General features: G+C 50.7%; 1 protein-coding gene across 1 annotated transcript in view; it reads right to left on the minus strand.

Moving 5' to 3' along the window:
- Window positions 1-4559, minus strand: part of txlnba (taxilin beta a) — a 74976-nt gene extending 70417 nt beyond the window's left edge. Inside the window, exon 1 of the mRNA XM_038816516.1 lies at window positions 4485-4559. The gene's annotated coding sequence lies outside the window, so the exon portion shown is untranslated. The remainder of the gene's footprint in view (window positions 1-4484) is intronic.
- Window positions 4560-12822: the final 8263 nt, after the last annotated feature.

Here is a 12822-nt window from a genome sequence, read left to right on the forward strand (position 1 = left end):
CAGGTATCATCCCACTCCTGCCACTAAGGGGGATCCAGGATAGGGTAGTGTCTAGGGGATGGGCGGGAGAGGGGACCGTCTCAGACATCTACAAAGAACTCATGGGGGGGGGGGGGGGGAGGAGGAGGAGACGCAGACCGAGGAGCTGAAGCGTAAGTGGGAGAAGGAGCTTGGTGGTGAGATGGAGGATGGCTTATGGGCGGACGCGTTGAGCAGAGTCAACGCGAACGCAACACTGGCCAGGCTCAGCCTGATCCAATTCAAGATGGTCCACCAGGCCCACAGGACAGTGGCCCGGATGAGTAGATTCTTTGGGGTAGAGGACAGGTCTGCAAAATGTGCGGGAGGACCGGTGAACCACGTCCACATGTTCTGGGCATGTACAGAACTTGGTGGATTTTGGTAGGGGTTTGCGGACGTCATGTCCAGAGTATTGAAAACAAGGGTGGAACTGAGTCCAGAGGTGGCGATTTTCGGGGTGTCGGAAGACCCGGGAATCCAGGAGGAGAAAGAGGCAGACGTTCTGGCCTTTGCTTCCCTGGTAGCCCGGAGACGGATACTATTATCTTGGAGGGACACAAAGCCCCCGAAGTCGGAGACCTGGTTATCGGACATGGCTAGCTTAAATTCGCCCTGAGAGGGTCACTCTTATGGTTCGCCTGGAGGTGACAACCATCAATCAACTTCTTTGCGGAGAATTAATCATCAGCAGGGGGTGGGGGGTGGGAGGGGGGTTAGGGTAGCGTAGAATAGGGGGTCAATTAGGCGGGTCTTAGCGGGATGAGAGTCGGTGATTGCACTGTGTCTATTGTTCTTTGTACATTGCTTTTGTACTGTTACTGTTTGTAATTCCAAAAATACCTCATTAAAATTGCTTGTTAAAAAAAAAATTAAAGTAGCACATTAAAGAGTTTTGATGGCTGCAGTCTAATTTAGATTAAAATGGGAGCAACATCAGGTTTAGATTACTTCTGAAAGGGAATCCCAGCATCGACCTGCATTCACATTGCACCTTGACTATTCATGCGAATGTTGACAGACACCGAGCCACAAGAAGAGGCATCTAAAATCTTGGTGAAAGAGGTCAGTTTTGAGGAATATCTCAAAGTAGGAAAGAGAGGTAGGGAGGGAATTCCGGAACTCAGGGCCCTGCTCTCCTCCGTATCCCCGATGTTAATTCCGGAGCTTAGGGCCCTGCCATCCTCCGTATCCCCGATGTTAATTCAGGAACTCAGGGCCCTGCTCTCCTCCGTATTCCCGATGTTAATTCCGGAACTTAGGGCCCTGCTCTCCTCCGTATCCCCGATGCTAATTCAGGAACTCAGGGCCCTGCTCTCCTCCGTATCCCCGATGTTAATTCCGGAACTCAAGGCCCTGCTCTCCTCCGTATCCCCGATGTTAATTCCGGAACTCAAGGCCCTGCTCCCCTCCGTATCCCCGATGTTAATTCCGGAGCTTAGGGCCCTGCTCTCCTCCGTATCCCCGATGTTAATTCAGGAACTCAGGACCCTGCTCTCCTCCGTATCCCCGATGTTAATTCCGGAACTCAGGGCCCTGCTCTCCTCCGTATCCCTGATGTTAATTCCGGAGCTTAGGGCCCGGCTCTCCTCCGTATCCCCGATGTTAATTCCGGAACTCAAGGCCCTGCTCTCCTCCGTATCCCCGATGTTAATTCCGGAACTCAAGGCCCTGCTCTCCTCCGTATCCCCGATGTTAATTCCGGAACTCAAGGCCCTGCTCTCCTCCGTATCCCCGATGTTAATTCCGGAACTCAAGGCCCTGCTCTCCTCCGTATCCCCAATGTTAATTCAGGAACTCAGGTCCCTGCTCTCCTCCGTATCCCCGATGTTAATTCCGGAACTAAGGGTCCTGCTCTCCTCCGTATCCCCGATGTTAATTCCGGAGTTTAGGGCCCTGCCATCCTCCGTATCCCCGATGTTAATTCCGGAACTCAGGATCCTGCTCTCCTCCGTATCCCCGATGTTAATTCCGGAGCTCAGGGCCCTGCCATCCTCCGTATCCCCGATGTTAATTCAGGAACTCAGGGCCCTGCTCTCCTCCGTATCCCCGATGTTAATTCCGGAACTCAGGACCCTGCTCTCCTCCGTATCCCCGATGTTAATTCCGGAGCTCAGGGCCCTGCCATCCTCCGTATCCCCGATGTTAATTCCGGAACTCAGGACCCTGCTCTCCTCCGTATCCCCAATGTTAATTCAGGAACTCAGGACCCTGCTCTCCTCCGTATCCCCGATGTTAATTCCAGAGTTTAGGGCCCTGCTCTCCTCCGTATCCACGCTGTTAATTCAGGAACACAGGGCCCTGCTCTCCTCCGTATCCCCGATGTTAATTCCGGAACTCAGGACCCTGCTCTCTTCCGTATCCCCGATGTTAATTCCGGAACTCAGGGCCCTGCTCTCCTCCGTATCCCCGATGTTAATTCCGGAGCTCAGGGCCCTGCCATCCTCCGTATCCCCGATGTTAATTCCGGAGCTCAGGGCCCTGCCATCCTCCGTATCCCCGATGTTAATTCCGGAACTCAGGACCCTGCTCTCCTCCGTATCCCCGATGTTAATTCCGGAGCTCAGGGCCCTGCCATCCTCCGTATCCCCGATGTTAATTCCGGAGCTCAGGGCCCTGCTCTCCTCCGTATCCCCGATGTTAATTCCGGAGCTCAGGGCCCTGCCATCCTCCGTATCCCCGATGTTAATTCCGGAGCTCAGGGCCCTGCTCTCCTCCGTATCCCCGATGTTAATTCCGGAGCTCAGGGCCCTGCCATCCTCCGTATCCCCGATGTTAATTCCGGAACTCAGGACCCTGCTCTCCTCCGTATCCCGATGTTAATTCCGGAACTCAGGACCCTGCTCTCCTCCGTGTCCCCAATGTTAATTCCAGAGCTTAGGGCCCTGCTCTCCTCCGTATCCCCGATGTTAATTCCGGAGCTCAGGGCCCTGCTCTCCTCCGTATCCCCGATGTTAATTCCGGAGCTCAGGGCCCTGCTCTCCTCCGTATCCCCGATGTTAATTCCGGAACTCAGGGCCCTGCCATCCTCCATATCCCTGATGTTAATTCCGGAACTCAGGGCCCTGCTCTCCTCCGTATCCCCGATGTTAATTCCGGAGCTTAGGGCCCTGCTCTCCTCCGTATCCCTGATGTTAATTCCGGAGCTTAGGGCCCTGCTCTCCTCCGTATCCCTGATGTTAATTCCGGAGCTTAGGGCCCTGCTCTCCTCCATATCCCTGATGTTAATTCAGGAACTCAGGGCCCTGCTCTCCTCCGTATCCCTGATGTTAATTCCGGAGCTCAGGGCCCTGCTCTCCTCCGTATCCCTGATGTTAATTCAGGAACTCAGGGCCCTGCCATCCTCCGTATCCCTGATGTTAATCACTCCAACATTGGCGGCCATGCTCGGGGATACAGAGGAGAGCAGCAATGTTGGAGGGTTGGAGGAGGTTGGGGTCTGGGAGAAGGTGGAGGGCATGGTGGGATTTGAAAGCAGAGGTGGATCTGCACGAATGGATCTATGATGCCCCACACTGAGTCTGCCAGATCTCTGTTACTGCTGCAACCAAGCTTCTGTGCATTAAGTCAAACATTCAGATCTGTTGGCAGCTGACAGCTGCCCAGCAACATGGGTGATGTCTCTGAGTTTCTTAATTTAGTCCGATGACAGACTCCCCCAATGATTCTCAGCACGCATCAGCTTAAAATAATCAAAGTAGGGGGCGGCACGGTGGCACAGTGGGTTAGCACTGCTGCCTCACAGCGCCGAGGACCAGGGTTCAATCCTGGCCCTGGGTCACTGTCCGTGTGGAGTTTGCACATTTTCCCCCTGTCTACCTGAGTCTCACCCCCACAACTCAAAAAGATGGGCAGGGTAGGTGGATTGGCCACGCTAAATTGCCCCTTAATTGGAGAAAATAAAAGTTTAAAAAATAAATCAAAAGTGTTAATTTCCCCAACAATCCGGTTGTAAAAATAAAAATGAAAGCTTTGTTCAGTTTGGGATAGACAGGACCATCTCCCAACGGAAACTTGGATTCTCCAGTACCCGACCAATCATTTCTCTGGTGACTTGGAAACAAGGTTTTAACTTTGAGGTGAAGTTTGTTGGTTGCACATCCTGAATGACATTGCTGCACTCAATTCCCACTGATTCAAAACGTTTACTCATCACTTCATTGACATTTTTGCCTCTACTCACTCCCCCTCCCCAAAACAGAAAGCAGTGAGTGACTTTGCACTTTGGCGATGGGGAAAGATATCTCAACGAGGTTTAAATTTCCCCCATCGTGCCTGCTGAGCACGAGTCACGACAGACGGAGAATTCACCACACGGTCATTGCACAAACCTCCCTCCCACCTGCACCCAGAGACCCCTCGAGTATCAGCAGTGGCATGTCGTGAAAGAAGTTGAATTCTTACAGTTAACCCCCCCCCCCCACTTCTTTCCCCCACTTATGCTGCAGATTAAGAAGCAAACTCACCTCTGTCCGGCCTGTGCGCTGTAGTGAAGCAGACACTCACTTTCTTGAGTGACAGAACAGCTGAGAGAAGGAGCTGCGCGGAGCTACTCTGAGCTAAAAATAAGCCAGGTCAACAGTGGGCGAGTGGGAAGGGCCTTGCGGCTTGGGGGGGGGAGTATCTCCGAGACCCCGGGAATAATTGAACTAATTCAACAACAGAGCTCTCAAATGTTATTTCGGAGTGTTAACTTGGTACCAGGGAGGGTTGGAGAGGTGGTGTTAACTAACTAAATCAATCCCAGAGGTTATATAGATACAGTTCAGTCATGTCACTGTAATTCCACATTAACCAGCTATCGATGCTCAAACATCATTACGTAGAATTCACAACACAGAAATAGTTCATGGAGCTCAATAGAACCTTCAGCAAAACTGGTCCTTTGAGCTTCATTTGGGGCTGGTTTAGCAGACTGGGCTAAATCGCTGGCTTTGAAAGCAGACCAAGCAGGCCAGCAGCACGGTTCAATTCCCGTACCAGCCTCCCCGAACAGGCGCCGGAATGTGGCGACTAGGGGCTTTTCACAGCAACTTCATTTGAAGCCTACTTGTGACAATAAGCGATTTTCATCTCATTTCATTTTCATTTCCTCTCATCCCTACTTTATTTCACCCTGTTAGCATAACCTTCTGGGCTTGTCATAAATTGGTGAGATTCATTTAAAATTGGATTCCTTAATTGCCTGACAAGTTAATAGCGTGAGGTAACCATTCATTGGATAGATTAAAATCCAGGTCAATTGTTAATTTTAAAAACCGATGTTCATACATTTTTTTGTTCGCCAAAGGTATTGAAGGATAAGTGACAGAAGCAGGTGAATGGAGTTCCGACATGGATTAGCCACTGAATGGTAGAATAGCCTTGAGGGCTCCCCCCCCCGGTGGCGATGCCGACCGCCACTCCAGCAAAATTCGCCGCCATGCAATCAGAGAGGCGAAGGCCACAACATCGGCCTTCCTCCTCTCCGTGAGCTCCGGCTTCTCTGAGACCCCAAATATGAAACGAATTGAAAATCGCTTATTGTCACGAGTAGGCTTCAATTAAGTTACTGTGAAAAGCCCCTAGTCACCACATTCCGGCGCCTGTCCGGGGAGGCTGGTACAGGAATCGAACCGTGCTGCTGGCCTGCCTTGGTCTGCTTTAAAATCCAGCGATTTAGCCTTGTGAGCTAAACCAGCCCCAATATCGCCACCAAAGGGTCCAGGTCCACCTCCTCCTCCACTACCCTACCCACACTCCCGCCCAGAATCTTCCCAATTTTACGCAACCCCAAAACATGATCAACTCAGACTTGTTTGGACATAATATCCGTTCATCTGCAATCCTCTGCTCCTGGGAAAACCTACCTGGGAACTGAATCTGAATGAGCTGGCTTCGATCTGCTCATGCAGTTCAATGTCAGTTTCTGTAAATTCTCTCTCTGTCGGCGATTAGCCTTTCATTTTTAAAATGTACCATTTTGCGGAATGTGGGCACCTTTGGAAGGCCACCATTTGTTGCCCATCGCTACAGCGGTGATGGTGAACCGCCGGTTTGGACGGCTGCAGTCCGTGTGGTGGAGGGACACCCACTGTGCTGTTAGGGAAGGAGTTCCAGGAGAACTGTTGGCCCTGTAAGGTTTTCAGAGACACACACATACCATAAACACACACATGAACAGAATTGTTTATCTTAAATGTACGAATATATGATACTTCTAGCAAGTAGGGCAGCACGGTAGCATTGTGGATAGCACAATTGCTTCACAGCTCCAGGGTCCCAGGTTCGATTCCGGCTTGGGTCACTGTCTGTGCGGAGTCTGCACATCCTCCCCGTGTGTGCGTGGGTTTCCTCCGGTTTCCTCCCACAGTCACAAAGATATGCAGGTTAGGTGGATTGGCCATGCTAAATTGCCCCTTAGTGTCCAAAATTGCCCTTAGTGTTGGGTGGGGTTACTGGGTTATGGGGATAGGTTGGAGATGTTGACCTTGGGCAGGGTGCTCTTTCCAAGAGCCGGTGCAGACTCGATGGGCCGAATGGCCTCCTTCTGCACTGTAAATTCTATGATAATCTTGCTCTCCTCGGGGCAAATGCCGGGGAGAATGTGCAAACTCCACACGGACAGTGACCCAAGGCCGGGGTCGAACCTGGGACCTCGGCGCCATGAGGCAGCAGCCCTAACCATTGCGCCACATGCTGCCCCCATCTCCCTTATTTTTAAACAGTGACCTCCAGTTCTAGATTCTCCTGCAAGAACAAAGAACGATACAGCACAGGAACTGCCCCTTCAGCCCACCACGCCTGCGCCGACCATGGTACCTGCCTAACCTAAAACCGTCTGCACTTATGGAGTCTGTATCCTTCCATTCCCACCCTATTCATATATTTGTCTCGATGCCCCTTAAATGCCTCTATCGTACCATATCGTACTGCTCCCACCACTTCCCCAGGCAGTGGAGCAATTCCATATGGAGGAAACACATCCACCTTGTGAAGATCCTTCAAGATCTTATATGTTTCAATCAAGTCGCCTCTTACTCTTCTGAACTCCAGCAGATACCAGCCTAGCCTGTCTAACCTTTCCTCAGAAGTCAACCCGCCCAATCCAGATGAGCAGGGGAGTCGGCCTTCTGACCTGAGTCCAATATTTCTTGCTTTTGAACATCGCTAAATCAGACTAGCTGGTCATTATCACATTGCTGCTTCAGGGAGTTTGCTGTGTGCAGATTGGCCACAACATTTCCGACATCCAGACGGTTACTGTGCTTTGAAAGGAACACTTCATTAGCTGCACAGTGCTTTGGGATGTTCTCAGGTTGTAAATGGTGCCATATATAAATTCAACTCTTTCTTTGTTGGTATCAGTTAGCATCGAGGAGCAAGAAGATGCTGGTGGAGTGATTGGTAGCTTCAAAATAGAAATACACCTTTATATCAGAGGCACTTGTGCCAAGCTTGCACACATGTTAGAGTCAGGGTTAAATTAAAGCAATACGATTCATCCATTGAAATCCGGAAAATCCCTACAGTGCAGAAGGGGGCCATTTGGCCCATTGAGTCAGCACCAACTCTCCAACAAGCACTCCACCCAGGCTCACTCCCCACCTCATGCCCGCAACCCCATCCTTGTACACCATGGGGCAGTTTTTGGCATGGCCAATCCACCTAACCTGTGCATCCCTGGACTGTGGGAGGAAAACGGAGCACCCGGAGGAAACCCACGCAGACGGGAGGAGAACATCCAAACTCCACGCAGTCAGTTACCCAAGGCCAGAATTGAATCTGTGAACCTGCCACTGTGAGGCATCAGTGCTAACCACTGTGCCGCCATGGTGATCTCAATATTAACATGGGGGGGGGGGGGGGGGGGCTCTTCTGACCCCGCCCACTGCCATGATCGTCCAGTCCCGCCGAAGATCAGCGGATGTTTGGCTGGGCTGTCGAATCCCCCACCACAACGGGCCAGAAAACCTTGGCCATAACACAGATCAGAGGTTTTCAAACTCAGGGTCGCGACCCGTGGGTGGGTTGGGGCAGGTTTCGGGAGGGTCGCAGCGTTGGGTGGGGGTCCCCGCTCGCAGGAGGAACGGCCAACGGCTGCGACAGGCTTTTACAAATGTCGGATTCGGCGGACCTTCGAGATTGCCCGCCACTCGTGCGCGCGTGCATGATCAAGCAGTGCGCAGGGCCAGACCCCAGCAGGGTGGACCGCCTCCTCCTGACATCAGCGCGCTATCCAGGGCCAGGTTTTTTGAGCAAACGAGGGAGTCCTCGCACCGGAATCGGCGACAGAGAGCTGGTCACGCGCCCTGAATGCTGACGTCACCTGTTCTGGGTGCGAGAAGGATTCCTCCATTTTGTAGCTGCCAGCAGTGCTGGTGTGAGCTCCAGGGCCTCTGGTGAGCACCCCATGAAGAAGAAGCGGAAAACAGGAACAAAGCAGCATAAAGATGATTGTTTGAGGCGTGGGTTCATTAATTGTCCCACTGCAAATCAGGATTCAAAGTTCATGGGCGGGATTCTCCGAGCCTGCGCCGGGTCGGAGAATCGGCGGAGAGAGTGCGAATCCCGCCACGCCGCTCCGACGTCGGGCCGCTGATCCTCCAGTGAATCAGCGGCAATCGTGCCGGCGAGGTGCCAGTCGGGGGCCATTGAAAGCGGCCCCCCCGCGGTGATTCTCCGCGCTCGACTGGCCGAGTGCCCGCCGAGTCCAGCCGCCGCTGTTCGCGTATGGTCATACCCGGCGGGACCTCGGCGTTCTGGCTGCGGGGACCATCATGGTGGGGGTCGGGGGAGCTGACTCCGGGGGGGGGGGGGGGTGGGGGGCTTCCACAGTGGCCAGGCCTGCACACCGTGGCGCGCAAGCGCGGACCCGCGCAGGCCGTGTAGGTCCGGCTTTCGGCGCCAGAGCAGTGCACAGCACTCCGGCGCCGTGCCAGCCCACGAGGATGAGGACAATGACTGGGCCTGGAGGCCTGTTGACGTCGGCATCGCTCGCGCCGGTTTTGACGCCCACTTGGTCGGGATTTCGGGGAATCCTGGTCTATGTGTGTTATATACACGGAAGCACTGGGAAATGAAAGTTTAAAACCCACAAAGACATTTGGTGACTAAGCACGGCGAGATTGAGGGCAACCCTGTTAATTTTTTCAGCGAATGCAACGAGAACGTAAAACATCATTATCGGAAATGGAAGATTGAATGACAAAGCAAGTGAGATCGTGAGGACCAAGCCGGCTCACCTATCACATTAAAGGTAAGTGAAAATGGTGCGTCGCCAAGTTCGGGCGGCGTGGGGCACGAAGAATGGCCGGCTGGCAAAAAAGTTTGAAAAACACTGGCTCAGATTGTGTTTCTCCCGCAGCAGTTTGCAGTGCCACATTCCCTCACTAGATGGCACAAGCAGTTCACAATTGGGAAAACTGTCTCCCAATTAACAGCGGAGAATTTTTTATCCCTTCTGACAAGACTGCGAATTTCAGAAAATCATCAGAGGGCCAGGAATGACCGAGCTCAAAGAGGAATTAAACGTTAAAAGAAAAAGAAATGACCTGACCTTCCCTGTGGCAAGTGTCGCAATACCCAGAGGCCAGAGATTTAAAGAATCATTGACAAAGTAACATTTTCTTTTGCAGAGAGTTGTCGAGACCTGGAACACTCAAGTTGAAAAGGTGGTGGAAGCTGATTCAATAAATGATTTTAGACTTTTTTGCAATGTGGGCGACACGCACAGGACCCACATTTGGTGACCATCCCTAATTGCCCTTGAACTGAGTGTTTTGCTCGGCCATTTCAGAGGACAACTCAGCGTAAAGAATGAGAGGGGATTGTGGTATTGCCATAACTATCAGAACTGCAAGGGTTAATGAAGTGTCGAGAGTATCCACTAGAGGGAGCTACAGTTACAACTATATAGAACATAGAACAGGCCCTTCAGCTCACAATGTTGTGCCGACAATTTATCCTAATCTAAGATCAACCTAACCTACACCCCTTCAATTCACTGCTGTCCATGTGCCTGTCTAAGAATCGCTTAAATGTCCCAAATGACTCTGACTCCACCACCTCTGCTGGCAGCGCTTTCCACATACCCACCACTCTCTGTGTAAAGAACCTACCTCTGACATCTCTCTATACTTTCCTCCAATCACCTTAAAATTATGTCCCCTCGTGACAGCCATTTCCGCCCTGGGGAAAAGTCTCTGGCTATCCACACTATCCATGCCTCTCATCACCTTGTACACCTCTATCAAGTCACCTCTCTGCCTTCTTCGCTCCAGTGAGAAAAGCTCTAGCTCCCTCAACCGTTCTTCATAAGACATGCCCTCCAGTCCAGGCAGCATTCTGGTAAATCTCCTCTGTACCCTCTCCAAAGCATCCACATCCTTCCTATAATGAGGCGACCAGAACTGGACACAATATTCCAAGTGTGGTCTAACTAGGGTTTTATAAAGCTGCAGCAAAACCTCGCGGCTCTTAAACTCAATCCCCCTGTTAATGAAAGCCAACACCTTCTTAACAACCCTATCAATCTGGGTTGCAACTTTGAGGGATCTATGTACGTGGACCCAAAGATCCTTCTGTTCCTCCACACTTCCAAGAATCCTGCTTTTAACCCTATATTCAGCATTTAAATTCGACCTTCCAAAATGAATCACTTCATAGTTATCTAGGTTGAACTCCATCTGCCACTTCTCAGCCCATCTCTGCATCCTGTCAATGTCCTGTTGTAACCTGCAACAACCCTCAACACTATCTACAACTCCCCCAACCTTTGTGTCATCGGCAAACTTCCTAACCCACCCTTCCACTTCCTCATCCGAGTCATTTATAAAAGCCACAAAAAGCAGAGGTCCCAGAACAGATCCCTGCGGGACACCACTGGACACCGACCTCCAGGCAGAATACTTTCCATCCGCTACCACTCGCTGTCTTCTTTTAGAAAGCCAATTCTGTATCCAGACAGCCAAATTTCCCTGTATCCCATGCCCCCTGACTTTCTGAATGAGCCTACCAAGGGGAACCTTATCAAATGCCTTACTGAAATTCATATAAACCACATCCACTGCCCGACCTTCATCAATGTGTCTCGTCACATCCTCAAAGAATTCAATGAGGCCTGTGAGGCATGACCTGCCCCTCACAAAGCCATGCTGACTATCTTAAATCAAACTATGTTTTTCTAAATAATCACAAATCCTATCTCTCAGAATCCTTTTCAATATTTTGCTCACCACAGACGTAAGACTGACTGTTGTGTAATTCCCAGGGATTTCCATATTCCCTTTCTTGAACAGGGGAACAACATTCGCCTCCCTCCAATCATCAGGCACTACTCTAGTGGAGAGTGAGGACGCAAAGATCATCGCCAATGGTGCAGCAATCTCTTCCCTCGCTTCCTGTAGTAACCTTAGCTATGTCCCATCAGGCCCAGGGGACTTATCTATCCTGATGCTTTTCAAAATTTCCAGCACATCCTCCTTCTTAATATCAACCTGTTCGAGTTTATTAACCTGGTTCACACTGTTCTCATAAGAAACAAGGTCCCTCTCGCTAGTGAATACTTAAGCAAAATATTCATTTAGGGCCTCCCCCATCTCCTCAGACTCTAGGCACAAGTTCCATCCACTATCCCTGACCGGCCCTACTCTCACTCTGATCATCCTCTTATTTCTCACATAAGTGTAGAATGCCTTGGGGTTTTCCCTAATCCTTCCTGCCCGGACTTTTTCATGCCCCCTTCTAGCTCTCTTAAGTCCATTTTTGAGTTCCTTCCTGGCTACCTTGTAACCCTCTAGAGCCGAGTCAGATCCTTGCTTCCTCAACCTTACGTAGCTTCCTTCTTCCTCTTGACTAGAAGCTCCACTTCTCTTGTCATCCAAGGCTCCTTCACCTTACCATTCCTTCCTTGTCTCAGTGGGACAAAACTATCCAGCACTCGCAGCAAGTACTCCTGAAACAACTCCCACATTACTGTTGTGCATTTCCCCAAGAACAACTGTTCCCACTTTATGCTCCTCAGCTCCTGTCTAATAGCAGTATAATTTCCCCTCCCCCAATTAAATACCTTCCCATACTGTCTGTTCCTATCCCTCTCCATGACTATGGTAAAGGTCAAGGAGTTGTGGTCACTGTCACCGAAATGCTCTCCCACCGAGACATCTGACGCCTGGCCTGGTTCGTTGCCAAGCACCAAGTCCAATATGGCCTCCCCCCTAGTCGGCCTGTCTACATATTGAGTCAGAAATCATTCCTGTACACACCTGACAAAATATGCTCCATCCAAACCATTTGCACTAAGGAGGTTCCAGTCAATATAAGGCAGTGATGCTAAGCCTTGTGGGAGAGTGTGTGCAGGAGTTAGCTAGAGAGAGTCAGAAGTACAGATAGTGTAAGTGAGAGCAGATCATAGTCTAAACCTGAAGTGAGATTAACTGTCGTTTAGATGTTATCAGTCAGCTGTGTATTCTTTCAGAGTACGTGTCGAATCTAAGTTAGTAGTGTTAATAAATTTATAGCTTTATTTAAGTTACAGTTATTTTGTGGTCTTTGTGAAAACTACGCCAACCATCCTGAAATAAGCAACACAAAGAACACCACAGGGACCTCATAGAAACATATAAAATCCTGATGGGAGTGGACAGGTTAGATGGGGGAAGAATGTTCCCAATGTTGGGGATGTTCAGAACAAGGGGTCACAGTCTAAGAATCAGGGGTCAGCCATTCAGGACTGAGATGAGGAAGAACCTCTTCTCTCAGAGAGCTGTGAACCTGCGGAATTCTCTACCACAGAAAGCTGCTGGGGACAATTCATTGGATATA

This window comes from Scyliorhinus canicula, chromosome 1, assembly GCF_902713615.1.
Source record: "Scyliorhinus canicula chromosome 1, sScyCan1.1, whole genome shotgun sequence".
Taxonomy (NCBI): Eukaryota; Metazoa; Chordata; class Chondrichthyes; order Carcharhiniformes; family Scyliorhinidae; genus Scyliorhinus; species Scyliorhinus canicula.